This window comes from Amblyraja radiata, chromosome 9 (assembly GCF_010909765.2).
Source record: "Amblyraja radiata isolate CabotCenter1 chromosome 9, sAmbRad1.1.pri, whole genome shotgun sequence".
NCBI classification, from domain to species: domain Eukaryota; kingdom Metazoa; phylum Chordata; class Chondrichthyes; order Rajiformes; family Rajidae; genus Amblyraja; species Amblyraja radiata.
In genome coordinates, this window is record NC_045964.1 from 8,579,147 (window position 1) to 8,596,955 (window position 17,809).

Here is a 17,809-nt window from a genome sequence, read left to right on the forward strand (position 1 = left end):
TTCCGGCACCTGCTGTCCGCCGGGGAGAATAAAGCTGAAGCGAACTGCGAGTGAGGGGCTGTGGTCTGTGAGCGGGGGCGGCGACCACCACGTCAAACTGGGTGCCGATGTGCGCAGCCGGGGACGAGAGCCGGTGAGTGAGTCTGGAGCCGGTGAGTGTGGTCAGAGCCGGGGCCGGGAGCCACTGAACCTACGCACCCCCCTTCCCCCCCCCCCACACCAACCCTCCCCCCCACACCAACCCCTCCCCCCCACACCAACACCCCTCCACCCCACCCCCCACACCGACCCCTACCCCCCCATACCACCCCCTCTCCCCCACACCACCCCATGCCTCCTGCCACACCACCCTCTCCCCCCACACCACCCCCTCTCCCCACACCAACCCCTCCCCCCAAACCACCCCTCCTCCCACACTACCCCCTCCACGAGCCGTGGCTGAGTGAACTGTGACTCAACAAGCTGTGGCTGAGTGAACTGTGAGTCCAGAAGGCTCACCACCCCCACCCACACACCCTCATTCCCCTCCCCTCACACACCAACCCCCACTGCAGGCCACAGCAGCGGCAGGCCACGGCAGCATTCCCCCCCCCCGAATGAATCCGTCCCCGGCTACAGAACGCTCCCGCCGGCCCCCACCTGAAGCCTCCCCGTCCCCAGCTGCAGGACTAGCCCAAGAATCCATTCGGCCCACAATGTCCATACTAGCTCTCTGGAAACCAGTCCCAGCGGCCCACAACACCCATACTAGCCTTCCAGAAAGCACCCCCCCTCCACTGGACCAGCTGCACGATGCTCGCCCTTTTCCACCAGCACCCAACAGCCGCTGCCTGAAGCCGTGTCCCTCCCCAGGCTGCAGGACGCTCCCCCCACCGGCCCCCGACAGCCCCCGCCTGAAGCCGACCCCCTCCCCCGGCTGCAGAACGCAACAAGAGATGCAACAAGAAAGAATGGACAGAATAATTCTCCTCTTTAACATTTAAACTGTTGTTATATTTTAAGAGTTATTCCCATTTTAAGCTTTAATAAATGCCTTTTCCACTTGCCGTGCCTGTCAGCTGCACCTGCGCAGTAATACCTGCGTGTTCTACGTCACAATGGGAACCCAATGGGAGGGAATGGCTGTGCCGCCGGAGAGCCGTTACGAGTGGATGGGGGATGGTTTGAGGGGGGATGAATGAGTGCGTTGGGGGGAACGGCAGGGGGTGGAGTGGGAGGGGTGGGTGAGGGGAGGAGGGGGATTGATGGAGAGGAGGGGGTAGGGAGAGAGAGGGGGCAAAGTGGGAGAGGTGAGCAGGAAGGAGGGGGAATAGAGGGAGGGGAGAGGGGGAATAGGAGAGGTAGAGTGTGGGAAATACCTGGGGAGGTGAGGAGGGAGAGAGGGGGGATTGGGGGATTGAGGGAGCAGAGGGGGTAGGGAGGGAGAGGGGATGAGGGAGAGTGGGGGAGCAGGTGGAATAATGGGAGAGGAGGGGGAATGGGAGAGGTAGGGAGTGGGGAATAGAGGGTGAGGGCAGTGGGGGAAGTTAGGAAGGATAGTGAGGGGAATAGGGGAAGTGAGGAGTGGGGAGGTGGGGACAGAGGGATAGGAGGGTGGTAGGGAGTGATGAATTATGGAGGGAGGGAGAGGTGACTGAGGAGGGGAAAGGAGAGGGAGGGAGAGGTGAGGGGAGGATTGGGATGAGGGGAGGAGGAGAGGGTAAAGAAGAGGGAGGATGAAGAGGAGAGGGGGAGTGCTGGGGGATGAGGGGAAATGAACCATGCCTGCGCAGATAGGGTCTATGGGTGAGTGGTGGAATATTGCGTTGGGGGAACGGGTGGCATTGGGGGAACGGGTGAGTGGTGGAATATTACTTTGGGGAACGGGTTGGGTCGGGGTGTGTAAAGTACTGTTAACATTGAGTCATAGAACTTCATAATATTTACTTTAATAAGAATGCATACAGAGACCATAGCAACAGGTAATGTAGGCTCAAAGTCGTAGCTCAAACTAAAAGTATGCTTGCTTATATTCCACAGGATGGCATGGTGGAAACCCAACATGAATTAGGGATCGGGTCCCAAATAGCAAAACCAGACATGGATCTAATCAGCAATAGTGATTGATCTACATCCTCCTTCTGAGGCTTTTGCCCATGGGTTAAATACAAAGCATGCAAAGACATAATATATAAGGATATAAAGTTAACTATCATCTACAGCGAAGTGGCAGAGGATGCAGTATGAGCAATGTCAGTACCGCCCCTCAGCAGTACTCTTTACAGGTGATGCCGCCAAAGGTACAACCTACACAGGGAGTTTCTGTAGATCAGCGTCACTCATGCTATGAGTCATACTGTGGCTCCGCCCACTGGTTTAATAGAAAGCCCTTTTGCCGTTCTTCCCCAGTCTTGAGTAGCATGTTAAGATGAAGTTACCTGTGCTGTATTGCTAATAAAAGTCTTTGGATCTTAAACACTGTACGTGAGTTAAGTCATTCCAACATGGTGTCAGAAACTCCGGACTCACTCCTTGCCTGATTCTATTGCTTTTATTTTAGTTTGTTTCTTTGGTCCAGTATACGTTTCACTATGGTTGCTGCTCGAGAGATCCTGGTGTTTGATGAAGACCTTGCAGAACAGTGGCGCATATTTGAAGAAGATTTCACCATTTACATAGACGCGGCTCACCCGGCTGCTGCTCCAGGTGTTCCTGCCTCAATTCTCCTTAACCTAGCGGGCACAGAAGTTGCTCGGCGTGCCAGAAGATTTCATTATGAACCGGCTAGGTTTGACCTGGCTGGTGTCCAGATTGCTCTCACTGAATCCATCCAGGACCTCGACTGCTTGCTACGCAAATTCCTAGTTACGAGTTACGTACTAATTTAGTCATGGAGAAACACATATTTTTTTCACGAAGCCAGACACAAGGCGAACCTGTTGAAAAGTATGTTAGTGCTTTGAAACACATTGCCAGTCGGTGTGCCTTTGGTAATTTATGCGACAGCTTAGTTTGTGACCGTCTGGTGTATGGTGTCCGCAACGATAAATTACGTGACGAATTACAACGCAATACTGAACTTACTCTAGAGACTGCTGAAAACCGCTGCCGCGTTGCTGAAATGACAGATGCCCATGCAAAAATTTTGGGACATGGCCACCACTCTGCTATGATATTAATGTTGCTGGCACACTTTATCAAGCTTTTCGATGATCTCTGCAAGTGCCCGACAGTTCTGTCACTAAACTCATAGACAATGGGAAAATTATGGGAAAGTTTATGGGAAAATTTGTCATTTCTGTAAAAAAAGGAACCACGTCTTCAAATACTGCTGCTCGCGTAGCAACAGAGGTCAAACAAGACAATCTGTTAATTCACTCAACCATGAGAACATGCTCTCCCACATAGCTCCCACGGACGTGCAGTCTGCTAACGAGCATCTTGATTTGGATGTACACTCCCTGTCTGACTTGCCTCATAAGCATCATGATCCCAACGTCGTTTGCTTATTAATGGAAAAAAAACTTCTGTAAGTTGACACAGGTGCTTGGTGTAACTCCCAAATGTCCGTCCAGCACACAGGATTCCCCATGCTATGCGGGACCGTGTTCAAAGTGAACTCAATAGAATGGTGTCTCTAGGTGTAGTTGCCCCTGTCGCCGACCCTCGGATTGGGTCTCAACCATGGTTGTGGCAACAAAGAAAAATAAGGATGAAATACGGATTTGCTTCAATCCCAAGGACTTAAACACAGCCATTAAACTACCACACTATCCCATGCGCACCGTGGACGAGATTGCATCGCAGCTGGCTGAAGCAACTGTATTTACAATACTAGATGCCAAGAGTTCATTCTGGCAGATTCCGCTGGAACGCAACTCCTCTAAGTTAACTCCTTCAGCACACAATTCGGGCGATACAGATTCCTTCGCATGCCTTTTGGCATAAACTCTGCTCGTGAAGTATTTCAACGAGCTATGGAACAATTGGTTGCAGGTTACCCATGCTCCATTGTAGATGATATCCTCATTGCTGGACGAACTATCCAAGAACACGATGCTAATCTAACAAAGGTCCTGGACTGCGCTAATGCCATCAACCTCAAGTTAAACCCTCAAAAATGCAAATTCAGTGCATGTGAGGTGAACTACGTGGGCCATGTGTTCACTAAAGACGGCCTAAAAACTGATACGGTGAAAACCAGTGCCATCAACGAGCTCCCAGCACCCACAGACATGCTTAGGCTGCAGAGATTCCTTGGCATGGTTAATTACCTAAGTAAATTTATTCCAAACTTCAGTGAAATATCAGCCCCACTGCACCAGCTTACCCACAAAGACACTGTTTGGGCCTGGCATGAGCAACACCAGAGAGCGTCCGACACTCTTAAGCAGCAGATGTCTTGTGCTCCTACTCCCGCTTATTTTGATCCTAAACGACTGGTCATACTGACATGTGATGCTTCACAACACGGACTAGATGCAGCATGTCTTCAAAATGACGGTAGTGGCAGCAAGCCTGTCACCTATGCCTCGCACAGCATGACTGACACAGAACAACGCTATACCCAATTGAAAAGGAGCTGCTAGCAGTAGTTTTCACCTGCAAGAAATTTAACAGCTTTATTTTGGACATGCAGTCACATAGAAACATAGAAACATAGAAAGTAGGTGCGAGAGTAGACCACCAGGTCCGTCGAGCCCGCACCGCCATTCGCTCATGGCTGAACACTAAACAGACACACTTACCCACAAACAGTAGACACAAGACACAGAACACAAGACACTACCCTCCCCTTTATACCGCTATCACCCCTCTCCACCCCAAGAACCTCGTGATCTCCTGGGGGAGGCAAAAAACCGGATAAAAACCCAGGTCCAATTCGGGAAAAAAATCCGGGAAATTCCTCTCCGACCCCAATCCAGGCGATCGACACTTGTCCAGGAGATCACTCAGGTCTTACTATACTAACCATACCTAGGTCCATATCCCTGCCCTCTCCCCGTAGCCCCTTATCCCCTTGGCAGCTAAAAAACCATCTATTTTAGTCTTAAATATATTTAAAGTTTCTGCTTCCACTGCTCCCTGGGGCAGTGAATTCCATAAATTAACCACCCTCTGGGTGAAGAAGTTCTTCCTCATCTCAGTTTTAAAAGAGCCCCCCCTTATTCTGCAACTATGTCCTCTAGTTCTAGTTTCCCCGATCATTGGGAACATCCTCGGTGCATCCACCCGATCAAGGCCCCTCACGATCTTATATGTTTCAATGAGATCGCCTCTCATTCTTCTAAACTCCAAAGAGTAGAGTTCCAGCCTACTTAACCTTTCCTCATATGTCAATCCCCTCATTGCAGGAATTAATCTTGTAAACCTTCGCTGCACTGCCTCCAGGGCTAGTACATCCTTTCTTAAGTATGGACCCCAGAACTGTACACAGTATTCCAAATGTGGTCTCACTAATACTGTGTACAGCTGCAGCAAGACCTCCGTGTTTTTATACTCAATCCCCTAGCAATAAAGGCCAAAACTCCATTGGCCTTCCTGATTGCTTGCTGCACCTGCATACTAACTTTTAGTGATTCATGTACTAATACCCCTAGATCCCTTTGCGTTGCATTACAACGCAGCTCCTCCTCATTTAGAAAATAACTTGCCCTATCATTTTTTTTCCCAAAGTGAATGACTTCACATTTATTAGTATTAAATTTCATCTGCCAAGTTGTTGCCCACTCACCTAGCTTATCTATATCCTTTTGCAGACTCTTCCTATCCTCCTCATCCCCTACTTTTCCTCCCATTTTTGTATCGTCCGCAAATTTTGATATATTACACTTGGTTCCCTCCTCCAAATCATTTATATAAATTGTGAACAACTGGGGTCCCAGCACCGACCCTTGCGGAACCCCGCTAGTTACCGGTTGCCATCCCGAGTATGAACCATTTATCCCCACTCTCTGCTTCCTATTTGTTAGCCAATCCTCTACCCATGCTAATATATTACCCCCAATCCCATAATTTTTTATTTTTAGCAATAGTCTCTTATGTGGCACCTTGTCAAAAGCCTTTTGGAAGTCCAAGTATACCACATCCACCGGTTCCCCTTTATCCACCCGGGTTGTTACTTCCTCAAAGAATTCGAGCAGATTCGTTAAACAGGACTTCCCCCTCACAAAACCATGCTGGTTCTGTCCGATGAAGTCATGTTTATCCAAGTGCCCCGTTAGTGTTTCTTTAATAATTGTCTCTAACATTTTACCCACCACCGATGTTAGACTAACCGGTCTATAGTTACCCGCCTTCTGTTTACTTCCTTTTTTAAATATAGGTGTTACATTGGCCATTTTCCAATCCACTGGGACCGTTCCTGCCTCCAGGGAGTTTTGGAAAATTATCACCAATGCATCCACAATCCCCACCGCTATCTCCCTCAAGACCCTTGGATGTAATCCATCAGGCCCAGGGGATTTATCCTCCTTCAGTCTCATTAATTTCCCTAATACCACCTCCTTGGTGATCTTAATAGTATTTAGCTCCTCCATTCCTACCGCCCCCTGTTTATCCAGCGTTGGAATATTTTTTGTGTCTTCTATGGTGAAGACTGATACAAAATACTCGTTTAATGCCTTTGCCATTTCCATGTTCCCCACCAACAACTCTCCAGTCTCACCCTCCAATGGACCAACGTTCACCTTAGCCACCCTTTTTCTTTTTATATAGCTATAAAAACTCTTACTATTAGTTTTTATGTTGTTCGCTAAATTCCTTTCATAGTCTATTTTCCCCGTCTTAATTAATCTCTTAGTTATTTTTTGCTGACCTTTAAATGCTTCCCAATCCTCTACCCTCCCACTATCTCTGGCTACCTTATATGCCCTTGCCTTCAGCCGAATACTATCCTTTATAGTTTTACTGAGCCATGGCTGACTGTTCTTACCCTTACCCCTTTTTTTCTTCATAGGAATAAATTTTTCTTGAAGGTTATACAGTATACCCTTAAACGTACACCACTGCTCATGTACCGTCTTATTCTTGAGTCTGCTATCCCAGTCAACTTTGATCAGCTCAGTCCTCATACCTTCATAATCCCCCTTATTTAGACTAAGCACCCTAGCCTGAGTTTCAACCTGCTCCCCTTCTATTTGAATATGGAATTCGACCATATTGTGGTCACTTGTTCCCAACGAGTCCCTAACTATGACATTTTTAATTAATCCTGCTTCATTACACAGGACCAGATCCAAGATTGCCTCCCCCCTTGTCGGTTCTGTGACATACTGTTCTAGGAACCCGTCTCTAATACATTCTATAAACTCTTCCTCTAGTCTACCCTGCCCAGTTTGGTTTGCCCAATTAATATGAAAATTGAAGTCCCCCATGATTACAGCAGTTCCCTTTTTACATGCGTCAACTATTTGCAGATTTATGTTCTGACTAACAGCGTCACAGCTATTTGGAGGTCTATAAATTACACCCACTAGTGTTTTTTTCCCCTTATTATTCTCTATCTGTACCCAAGCTGTTTCACTATCCTGATCCTTCAACGCAATATCCTTCCTCTCTATTGCCATTATTCCCTCCCTTATTAAAAGGGCCACCCCTCCTCCCTTTCTTTCCTGTCTATCTTTCCTAATTGTCGAGTACCCCTCTATATTTAACTCCCAGTCCTGATCCCCTTGCAGCCATGTCTCCGTAATGGCCACGATATCATAACTATATATACTTAATTGCACCGTTAATTCATTTATCTTATTACGAATACTCCGTGCATTTAGATAAAGCACTTTCAGATGATTTTTACTACCCTTCCTTTCCGTTTTTGCCCCTTTTACATCTAGAGCTTTATCTTCACACATTCTGTCTCCTGTCTCATTTTGACTTACCGCTTCCCCACTGATACCCTGCTCTATTTCCTCTACCCCTGCCGTTATTACCCCCCTTGATACCTCCCCCCCGCTACTTAGTTTAAAGACCTCTCTACTGCCCTAGTTATATGATTTGCCAGGACCCCAGTCCCAGCACCGTTCAGGTGAAGTCCGTCCTTACAGAACAGATCCCCCCTGTCCCAGTACTGGTGCCAGTGGCCCAAGAAACCAAACCCATTATTCCCACACCAGTCTTTGAGCCACGCATTTAGCTTTTTAATTTTACGTACCCTCGCCGATTTGGCCCGTGGCTCAGGTAGCAATCCGGAGATCAGTACCCTCGAGGTTCTGCTTTTTAATTTATTCCCTAACTGCTCAAACTCCTTCAGCAGATCCTCCTTCCTCGTCCTTCCTATGTCATTGGTCCCCACATGGACCACGACCACTGGATCCTCCCCCTCCCACTGCAAATTTCTCTCCAGCATCGCAGAGATATCCTTAACCCTAGCACCGGGTAGGCAACACAGCCTTCGGGACATGTTCTGCTGGCCGCAGAGAACCTTATCTACCCCCCGAATAATACTATCCCCTATCACTACGGCATTTCTTCTAACTCCCCCCTCTTGAATGGCCTCCTGATCCACGGTGCTGCAGCCAGGTTGCTCATCCCTCCCACAGCCCCTGATCCCGTCCTTACATTGAGTAAGAGTCACGATTGAAACTGACCACCAACCCCTGGTCAGCATCTTTAACAAACCGATTCATGCCTCTCCAGAACGCCTTCAACGGATGTTGGTGCAACTTCAAAAGTATGACATCGTTCTGACCTACAAACGGCGTAAGGATATGCATCTGGCTGCACGTGCACCCCGAAAGACCTGCGAGGATCCGCCCGGAGTTCCTTGTATACTGCTATCTGATAATGGCAGTCAATTTACCAGCCAGTACTTCAAAGCACGCTGGGGATTTCGCCACATCACCAGCAGCCCTGAATATCCTCGGTCGAATGTACTAGCTGAATGGGCTGTCATCAGCTGATGGAACGATCCCACAGAGCTAATTCCGATGTGTACCTGGAGCTGCTCAACCTACGCAACATCTTCCGCGAACCCATCTAAGTGGCCTGTCCCACATAGGCGATTTTTCAGCAGACTGCCGCCGACTGTCAAAGCCAAGGTGACACACACCGCAATGGACAAGAAGGTTGGCGCTGTAAAAAGACGGCTAAAGCACAGTGAACGGTAAGTCCTTTAAAAGAGGGGGGGAGAGGGAGAGGGGGGAGAAGGAGTGGAGACAACTTTTAAGAAACCAGAGATACACGGCTGTGAAGCTCGGCAGACATTTAACATTACCGGTCGGTTATCCTTGGTTCTGAAAACTATTGCTTACTTTTTTTTTGCCAATGAGCCAATGAAATTCTGCTGGCTGGTCAGCACGGCTCCAACCTACGAGAACCTTCGACCTCCTGGCAACCCACTATAGGACCTCCTGGCGACCCACCTACACCACGAGAATCTCGCTACTCTCCATGGCGGCTTCATTCTAGTCGCCGCTATTTTTTCAACATGTTAAAAAATTCACGGTGACCATAATGAGGCCGTGACTAGTTCCCAGAATGCGGAAACTCCTCACGACCATGAAGGCGACTCCCCGGCAACCACCCGCGAACATGTGGCGACCATGTGGCGACTGCATAGTCTCCTGCAGTCGCCTTAAAAGTCGCCTAAGTGGAACGGGCCCATAACTCTACCTCTTTTGGCTGTGCTGTTATTGTACTTTGATTTTTGTTTTGTTTTGCAGATTATTACCTGAAGTGTCAGATTAGGAAAAGGGGAGGTGCAACGAGACATGGGCGACATCCCAAAGATGTGTGAGTTTGTAACTTAATTGGCCTCAGTAAATTTCCACTAATGTGGATGCGAAAGTGGGATAACATATAATTAGTGTGAATGGATGATCGATGGCCAGCGTGGACTCGGTGCACTGAAGGACCTGTTTCAATGCTGTATTTCGAAAACTAAGGCTAAAAACAACAGTCCTTATAATCTCTGCCCTCTTCAAGTTCTGCATTGCTGTGTTCCCTCATTCTTCACTTCAACTATAATGACCATGTCCTGTAACCTGCCTAGGCCCAAGCTCCAGATCACCTTCACTAAGCTATCTCATCTCTTTTAGGATTATGGCAGTGCAATGTCCCGTCTGTTGGTGACGAGGGCCCAGGCAATTGTAGCATTCAGCTTGATAAACAGGTTAGCAACATCTTAGCTGCATATAGTTGGTGTACTGATGGCAAATCATTAAAGGGCCTGTCCCACTTGGGCGACCTAATCCACGGGTTCTGGCGAGTTTGCACAGCATGGTCGACACAAGGTCGTAGGAGGTCTTCGTAACTCTCCTTCAGGCTCGAGTTGTCTCAGCGAACTCGAGGCCTCAGCTAGGTCGCGGCGTTTTTTTTCAATATGTCAAAAAATGTCCGCGAGTAAAAAAAGGTCGCCATGGAAAAAAACAATACTTTTTTACTTGTAGGTTCAGTCGTAGTAGGTCGTAGTAGGTCGGCATGTTGGTCGTAGGTAAGCGAGGGTAGTCGAAGGTAGTCGTAGATAGTCTTTATCATAGTCAAAGGGAGGTCGAAGGAGATTGAAGATCGTCTTCACTCTCCACTATTCGGTGTCCAATTTTCCCGAAGTTAGTCATAGCTCGTCGTAGCTAGTCGAAGCTGGTCTTCAACATAGTGCAACGAGGTCGAAGGAGGTCTTCTATATAGTCGAAGGAGGTCTTCAACATGCCATTTTTTCAAACACTTCTAAACTCGCCAATTAGGTCGCCCAAGTTGGACAGCCTCTTAAGGATGTCATGAGATCTACAGAAAACATTTCTCTGCAGTGAGCAGAAAGTTTTCTAAATCATTACAGCAATGCAGCAGTGATTGGCTTGGCCCGGTTATAAACTTGTATTTAACTAGACATTTCCTTGGTTCTGTATATATTTGCTCTCAACCAGGGGGGTGGTTACAACATGTCACAAACTTCCCTCTCACCCATGCCACTCACTTCTTCAGACACGCAGCATTCTTTGGGCATCAGTTCAGCCGCTGCTACATCATGTGACACTGGGCCCTCAGCCAAGGGCACGCACAACCCATGATCTGGCAGGGGTCACTTTTGGGGAATCACGCACGTTCCAATTTCGAAAGAATTAAGGAGATGGGAATGGGACTAACGGAGGGGGTTCACTGGTGAGAGCAATAGCCTCCCTGTATCATCTGTTTGCAATTCAAAACTTGTCTCGCTCCTAATTTTCCCAATTCTGCTGAAACTTCATTAACTTCATTAACCTGAAGCATGAACTGTTTCTCTCTTCACTGACGCTGCCCAATGTGGCGATGTTAAAAACGCTGGGAACATCCAAGCTGGAAAGGGGACAGAGAAGATTTACAAGGATGTTGCCAGGACTAGTGGGTCTGTGCTTTTGGGAGAAATTGAGTAGGCTGGGACTATTCCTTGGAGCACAGGAGGATGAGGGGTGATCTTATAGACGTGTATAGAATCATGAGAGGAATAGATCGGGTAGATGCACAGAGTCTCTTGCCCAGAGTAGGTGAATCAAAGACCAGAGGACATAGTTTTAAGGTGATGGGGAAAAGATTCAATAGGAATCTGAGGGTTAACATTTATTACACAATGCAGCAATGCAGGTGGGTGGAGAGTGGCAAGTTGGACAGAAGGGCCTGTTTCCATGCTGTATCACTCTATGACTCTATTCAGCAGATTAAGCAGCAGCTGTTAAGAGAGAGCTAATATTTCAGATCAAAGATCCTTCACCATAACCTGTGATTATTTGGGTTTGGTTCAAGCAGGTTCTCAGACAGTCCCGCAGAAGCAAGAATGACTTAAGGTCATAATAATATCATGTGATAGGAGCAGAATTAACCCATTCCGCCCATCAAGTCTACTCCGCCATTCAATCATGGCTGATCTAAATCACCATTCTAACCCCATTGTGCTGTCTTTTCCCCATAACCTCTAACACCCGTACTAATCAAGAATCTATCTATCTCTGCCTGAAAAATATCCATTGACGTGGCCTCCACAGCCTTCTGTGGCAAAGAATTCCACAGATTCACCACCCGCTGACTAAATACATTCCTCCTAATCTCCTTCCTTTAATTCTGAGGCTATGACTTCTAGTCCTAGACTCTCCCACTAGTGGAAACATCCTCTCCACATCCACTCTATCCATGTCTTTCACTATTCGGTACATTTCAATTAGGTCCCCCTCTCATCATTCTAAACTGCAGCGACTACAAGCCCAGTGCTGACAAGCGCTCATCACATGTTAACTTACCCATTCCTGGGATCATTCTTGTAAACCACTTGCTTCCACCCCGGTTCTGAGATGACTGTTGGGGCCAGAGTGAGGAACCACAGACCCTTCAGCAGACGGAGCAGACAGTATTTGAAGAGGTGGGTAGGCGAGCAGCTTCTGTGGTAGTGAGCTGCTTCCGCTATTTACTTGGAGCGTCTGTGTGCTCGCAATGCATGTACTCAATGTTCTCAATACCATCCCAAATGCTCCTTCTCCACCTGGAGTGGACATGGTTCAAGGATTCACAGGGAGCCATTAAGGATGCTGCATTTCCTCAACGAGATCCTGCACATTTTCTTGCATATTTTCCTCTAGCCATCCATGTTTTTCCCATGTCTGACACCAGACTCGCAAAACAGATCAATAGTCAATGGTGCTTTATTTATCATATATGCAACTGCACAGTGAAATTCTTTCTGCATATATTACACATGCGGTTGCTGCCATAATTCAAAGTCCACAGTCCGGTCGGCTTGTGCGCTCGCTGTACTGGAGCAGTTCCAGCTAACCAACATCCCTCTCCTCTGTACGCAGTTTGCACGTGCTCCCCAAGACCTGCATGGGTTTACTCTGAGATCTTTGGTTTCCTCCCACACTCCAAAGACGTAGATGTTTGTAGGTTAATTGGCTTGGAACAAATGTAAAATTGTCCCTTGTGTGCGTAGGGTAGTGTGAGTATGCGGGGATCACTGGTCAGTGCGGACCCGATGGGCAAAGGATCTGTTTCTGCGCTGTATCTCTAAACTAAACTAAACTGAAGGTTCCTCATTGTATTATAGATTTTCGAAGCAGTGTTCAGTGATTGAGCACGTTATGTGCCTGTGGAGTTTGATTAAAAGCAACATTGTTGATTACATTAATCTTAAAGCTTTCTGTGATGTATTGGATAGTAGTTAGCAGTTTACTGGAAACCAGGTTGTTTTAGTATTTAATGCATCACACGTACAGCCACGTTTTACCTAAAGATTAGAGGTCTGCCTCCAGATTCGGAAACAACGCAAGCACAAATGAAGAGCAGCATTAAAGTTGTTAGGATCGGAAAGGCAGATTAAATTAATGACAGCAATGATAAGATGACCCAGTGACTGAAAGCAGTATAAAAAGTCTAAAGATGAAGGGAACTCCAATTCAATCTCACAGCAATAAAATGGAGAAATCTATAAGACCCACTCTTGTAGCAGTGGTTTGAAAAATAACTTACTTCCATTCAAAAGTTACCAGAGAAATTTACCCAAATGGCTCAAAAATGGATTTTTACTTGGATCTGTTGTAATAAACATTGTGTTTAATGACTACTAAACTGAGGTGCTTCTGGTGATAAATTAACTCAATGGTTCAGATAGTAGGAAGCTACTTCTTCTGCTGTTGACATTCCATACAAGCTAGCCTACCTAAATCACACCTCTTCCAGGAAACATTATGAATACAAGTACCAAGCTGACACAGGAGCTAAGTAGCCATTTCAAAACAGAGAATGAGGGGGTTTTATTGGACTCAGACTTTACGGATTTTCTCTTGCACTAAACGTTATTCCCTCTTCATTTATCTGTACACTGTGAATGGCTCAATTGTAATCATGCATTGTATTTCCGATGACTGGTTAGCACGCAACAAAACCTTTTCACTGTACCTCGGTACTTGTGACAATAAGCTAAACTGAAGGGGATTCAGGGTTACAGAATTAATATTGTTAGGGTGATCTTATTGAGGTGTATAGAATCATGAGAGGAATAGATTGGGTAGATGCACAGTCTCTTGCCCAGACTAGGTGAATCGAGGACCAGAGGACATAGGTTTAAGGTGAAGGGGAAAAGATTTAATAGGAATCTGAGGGGTAACCTTTTCACACAAAGAGTGGTGGGTGTATGGAACAAGGTGCCAGAGGTGGTAGTTGCAGCAGGGACTATCCCAGTATTTAAGAAATAGTTGGACGAGTACATGGAGGACAGGTTTGGAGGGATATGGACCAAACACGGGCAGGTGGGACTACTCTAAACCTTTCCCATCAATGTACCTGTCCAAATGTTTTTTAAATGTTGTTATTGTACCTGCCTCAACTACTTCCTCTGGCAGCTCGTTCCATATATTTACGACCCTCTGTGGGAATAAAGTTACCTCTCAGGTTCCTATTAAATTGTCCTACACTCAGCTTAAAACTGTATCCTCTAGTTCTTGATTCCACAACCGTAGGTAGAAGACCATATGCTTTTAACCTATCTATGCCCCCTCATGATTGTATATACCACCATAAGATCACCCTTAAATCCCTTACACTCCAAGGAATAACGTCCCAGCTGGATCGATCTCTTCCGATAACTCAGTCCCTTGAGTGCCAGCAACATCCTCATAAATCTTCTCTGGATTCTTTCCAGCTTAATGGATCCTTCTATCGCTGAATGAACAAAATTGGACGCAATACTCCAAATGCAACCGCACCAACAACTGCAGCATAATTTCCCACCTTCTATATGCAATGGCCTGACTGATCCTTGATAAAGGTCCCAAAGAGCTTGTAGCAGATTGTAATTGGAGAAAGACAAAGATGATTTAACGAGGTGAGAGATGTGGCCAAAGAAGGAGATGGCAGAGCAGGTTCAGGGAGGTGATGTTAGAAGCTGGGGCTGTGGTGGCTCTTGGCAAGACTGGAGGGGAGGGGAAGCAAAATAGAGACATTTGGCAGGGGGCAGGTGGCTTTGCATAATGTCCGTGTTGGGAGAGTGCAGTGTTCTGAAATCTTCTGTTCCTCACGTCTATCTGCAGTTGCTAGAAACTGAAGATTGAACTGAAGGTTAATGCCATGGTTTATTTTGCCCTCTCTACCGCATGTGATGCCTCTTGCAGTTCATCAAGTGCCAAGTATTATTTTCTTCATTAGATTCAGTTAACACCACTGCCCATCTCCAAATCCTTGGACTTAAGACTCAGCAAACCCCTCTACTACCGGATTGTGGTCTTTCTTACCCCCAGAGCACAATCAGTGTGGAAAGACCACAAAACATCCTCCATAATAATTCTCGACAACCACTGCCCCGCAAGGATGCATTCTACAGTCATGACTCTGGAACCAAATTGTGTTCTAACTCCATTTACAAGTTTGCAGATGACGGGCACATCATGGGCTGCATATTGAACAATGATGAGATGGAATAAGGAAGGAGATCAAGATAGACAAAAAAAATTCTGGAAAAACTCACCCGGTGAGGCAGTATCTATGGAGCGAAGGAATAGGTGATGTTTCAGGTCGAGACCCTTCTTCAGGCTGGTCTCGACCCGAAAGGTCACCTATTCTTTCGCACCTAGATGCTGCCTCACCCGCTGAGTTTCTCCAGCATTTTTGTCTACCTTTGATTTTTCCAGCATTTGCAGTTCTTTCTTAAACAAAGAGATCAAGTGCAAAGTAATATGGTGTCAAGACAACAACCTCTTTCTTAATGTCAGCAAGATGAAGGAGATAGTTATTGATTTCAGGAGGTGGAATACATGCTCCAATCAGCATCAGTGGCGTAAAAATGGAAAGGGTCATGAGGATATAAATAGCATCAACAATTTGTCCTGGACCAACCACATTGAAGGTGTGGCCACAAAAAGATATAACGTGGCTACTTCATCAGGAGCTGAAGGAAGTTTAGCATGTCCCCAACAACTCTTACCAATTTCCACATAATACACCGTAGAGAGCAGCTTGGTTTGGAAACAGCTCTTCCCAAGACCGCTATAAATTGTAGAGAGTTGTGGATGTAGCCCAACTTGCACACACCGGACAACTATATCATTACTAACATGGATCTTTTCTACACATTTACGATTATGAAATGGAATGAGAGCCCAGAGCTTGCTTTAGCAGGGCTACATAGGTCTACATAGGACTGCATAGCCTCTGCCAATAAGATAGACTTAACCTGGCACCTTTTAACTCAAGAACATTTTACCACAAAATGTCAGTGTGAGCAATCTGCAAACAAAGAGCAGAACAATGGTGCTTAGTTTAGATTACTTTAGTTTAGAGATACAGCGGGGAAACAGGCCCTTCAGTCCACCGAGCCCACCCGGACCAGAGATCACAGTACACTACTTCTAACCTACACAATTTATAGAGCCAATTAACTTACAAACTTGCAGAGAACCTGGAGAAATTCCACGCGGTCATGGGGAGAACATACAAACTCCATACATTCAGCACCCGTGGTCAGGATCGAACTCGGGTCTCTGATGCTGTAAGGCAGCAACTCAATCACGACACTGCCCTTAATGGTGATCCAGAACTGAGTGAGCCACAAGATTGGAGGACTGTGAGATCACCAGTCAAGGCCAACCGCAAATCAAGTATTGAAAGAAAGACAACGAGTAGGTCAAAACGACTGCCTTACAAAAGAAAGGGAAAAAGTAATGCGTGACCTTTTAAAACTATTGCACAACAATTAAACTTGAAGGTATGTGACTCTAAACATGTAGTTGTGAATTGTCAGACCAAAATTTGATTTGCAGTAAGTTTTAGTTTAGTTAAGTTTATTATTGTCAGGTGTACCAAGATACAGTAACAAGCTTGTAAAAATCACCAATCGCCCTATTGTTTGGAAACCTATAACAGTATTTCCCTGAAAGTGTAAGAGAGATTTGGTTCACATCTACTGAGCAAATAAAGCAGCTTCATGAATTAAACCAGAAAATAATTGAAGCTGCTCACTCCGTAACTCCTTGGCTCCGTAACTCATCCCTTTCCGCCCGTTCCCCAGGTACTTTCTGCTATAACCACAGGAGATGTAACAACTGTCCCTATATCTCCTCCCGCACATCAATCCAGGGATCCCAGCAGTCCATCCAGTGTTCCCGATGTTACTTCCTTCACATTGACAAAACCATTTCGCCGAACACTTGCCCTCGATGTACCAATCTCTGCCATATGGCATGGTTGCTGACTATTTTGAGCAGCTCCTTAATATGGCTCCCCTTCACTTTCCATTATGACCTTTCAATGCTGGGCCTCCTCCACTGCCAGAGTGAGGCCACACATAAACTGGTGGAACAACACCTCATATTATGGGGACACACAGACTCGGCCCTCCAGCAGGAAGGTTTCTCCATTCATCGCATGGACCAAACTGAGGTATCAGGGATAGGGAGACATCTGCCTCATGGTAAACTCTTAGTAGTGCTCAATGGCAGTGAAATGCCGCCCCTTCTACCTCCTGAAGGATATCACCTCCATCATCATGACCGTGGTCTACATCCCACTTCAGGCACACATTCATCTAGCATTGGAGATGTTGCATGCCATGGTCAACATACACCAGACATCTTCCATATCATAGTTACCATATCAACAAGACCAGTTTTCAAGAAGTCTCTTCCAAGAGTACCTGCCCTGCAGTACCTCGAATACAGCTATTCTCGCATGTCTATCGCTCCATCCCTCGCCCACACTTGAGGAAATCAGACCACCAGGCTGTGCTCTTTCTTCCTGTGTACAGGCAGCAACTGAAAAGTGCGGCTCCAGTGGTGAAGACTGCACAGACCTGGTCAGGGGAGGCTGAGGAACAACTCCGGGATTGTTTAGAGTTGGTAGACTGGGCGACGTTCAAGGATTCAGCAACAGATTTGAATTA

At 46.5% G+C, this 17,809-nt stretch overlaps 1 protein-coding gene and 1 long non-coding RNA gene across 3 annotated transcripts in view; one reads left to right on the forward strand and one right to left on the reverse strand.

Moving 5' to 3' along the window:
• galnt16 (polypeptide N-acetylgalactosaminyltransferase 16) overlaps positions 1 to 17,809 on the reverse strand; it is a 139,172-nt gene that overhangs the window by 110,606 nt on the left and 10,757 nt on the right. The gene's annotated exons all lie outside the window — the stretch shown is intronic.
• On the forward strand, positions 57 to 16,484 carry LOC116976752. The gene is made up of 3 exons (XR_004413041.1): positions 57 to 91; positions 1,562 to 1,563; positions 16,474 to 16,484. It is a non-coding gene; the product is annotated as an uncharacterized LOC116976752 (long non-coding RNA).